Source organism: Haplochromis burtoni, unplaced genomic scaffold, assembly GCF_018398535.1.
Source record: "Haplochromis burtoni strain Fernald_Lab_line unplaced genomic scaffold, NCSU_Asbu1 Contig_1440, whole genome shotgun sequence".
NCBI lineage: Eukaryota > Metazoa > Chordata > Actinopteri > Cichliformes > Cichlidae > Haplochromis > Haplochromis burtoni.
The window spans coordinates 17870-20206 of record NW_024583801.1 but is presented as its reverse complement, the minus strand read 5'-3'; positions in this window follow the sequence as shown (position 1 = coordinate 20206).

Genomic DNA, 2337 nt, shown 5'->3' with positions numbered 1-2337 from the left:
AAATAAATAAATAATTAAAACTAAATGTAAAAGTGTAAAATATATTTTAAATATGAATTTAGAAGCTACACATGCTGCTGTCGATCTCAGTAAATAAACAGTCACCTTCCTCCCTGTACAGGGATTTTTAGATGTTGATGAAAGAGGATGAAACACTATAAAATCAACTCCCCAGTAAAGTAGAAAATGTTTTCTAACTTTGATATGTAGAATCTATCAGAGCTTAATATTTGGTCTAATATAGATTTTTCTTAAACTGACAGCCTTTTGTGTTGTTGAAATTTGAGTTTATTTTACATTAAATATTGATGTTATCTCACACCTGATCAAACATCACTAAGTGAGATTTAAAGCTTCTGTTTATTTTTACGTTTGATGTGATTAACTGTGTGTGAAGAGACAAAGAAAAGAGTGAGAATATTGAATATTGCACATTCATTTCAGTAAAGATACAGTATCCTGTAAGAGCTGTGTTCTGTTTAAATTCATCATTATTCTTTTAACCTTATATCGGCAGCAATAATAAAATTTCTTTCCACTATGTTTTTATTTATTGTTCTGATTACAGTTCATAAGCTGAAGCAGCGTAGCACCAACCCTCAGCAGTTTTGGTTGAGTTTAGTCTTTATGAGTTTGTGACTTTACGTAATTTAGATTCTTTACATTTTATCATTTATCTATTTCACATTTCATTACAACAGCAATGTTGATCAAAGTGCTTTACAAAAATACAAAATAACTAGTAAAATAGCTTATAATATTAGTTCCAAACATCAAATACCAAATAACTCTCATACTCTATTAAAAGCCAGTGAATATAAATGTGTTTTAAGATAAGATTTAAAAGATTGACAGTAGGAGTCTGTCTGATGTGTAGGCGTCGATCATTCCACAGTTTAGGAGCTACGACCCCAAATGCTCAATCACCTCTGTGAACCAGCTTTGACCTTTGTATGGCTAAAAGCAAAAGATCATCTGATCTAAGAGACCTAGAATGTGGTCAGACAAATACCTGAGAGCCTGTCCCTTCAGGGCTTTGTAAGTTAACAATACAATTTTAAAATGAATTCTGAAGTGTGTGTGTGTGTGTGTGCCAGAGAAGAGAGGCAAGCAATGTGTAGTTCGTGTCAGAAGACGAGCTGCAGCATTGTGGACCAACTGCAGTTTTACAAGGCAGGTCTGGTCAACTCCAACATATAAGGAGTTACAATAGTCCAGCTGGGATGTAATAAAAGCATGGATCATCCGTTCAAAGTTTGTAAAAGATAAAAATGATTTCAGAGATAGATATAAGGTTGAAAAAAGACCGCTGTACAACTGGGCTAATCTGTTTTTTTCAAATGCGAACTTTCTGCCATTTATAACCCCCACATTTTTGGCATGCAATTTAATAAAAGGCTCAATACTGTGCAGGTTAACAAGAGACGTGCTGGGATTGCAACTTGGTCCAAAAATTATCAGTTTGGTTTTGTTCTCATTAAAGTTAGAAGACATCCAGGCTTTAACTTCACCAAGACACTGAAGTAAGGGTTCAGGTAGGGCAGAACAGTTTCTGTTCAATTGAAGTCAGATCTGAGTGTCATTGGCATATGAATGGAAACATGTTATATTTTCCAAAAAATAGACCTGGAAGCAGCATATAAATAGATAATAAAATTGGCCACCACAAGTAAGGGGAGCTGAGGAAGAGATAAAATCTCCAAAGCTCACAGAGAAAGTCCTGTCAGACAGGTAAGACCTGAACCACTCTGATGGAATGACCTTGATGCTGCAATGCTCCAATCATGAGATCGAGATGCTGTGGTCAACAGTATCAAAGGCAGCGGTCAGATCCAAAAGCAAAAACAGAGCTGTCTCCTGAGTCAGTGGCTAATAAAAGATCACTAAGAACTTTTAAAATTGTAGTTTCAGTGCTGTGAAGAGAATTTAAACCAGACTGAAACCTCTCAAGAACATAGTGTCCATTTACAAAAGATTGCAGTTGAACAAATACAATCTTTCCCAAAATTTTTGATAGAAAATTAAGCTTTGAAATAGGCCTGAAATTTGGGAGAGAAGAGGACTCGAGATTAGGTTTTTTAAATACAGGCTGTACAACAGCATGTTTAAAACAGGCTGGCACAACAACTGTTAAAAATCCTTTAAAAAAAGAAAAGATATTTAAATTAAGATATTCACAGTCTGAAGGTAAAGGTTCCGTAAAACAGCTGGACACACCAGCTCCCTGTCACAAGGATTAGATGCAGTTCCTGATTAGTGAAGAAGGAAAGTTTTGTTTGTTAGTGATTGAGCACTAAAGACTTATCCTTCAATTCAATTCAATTTTATTTATATAGC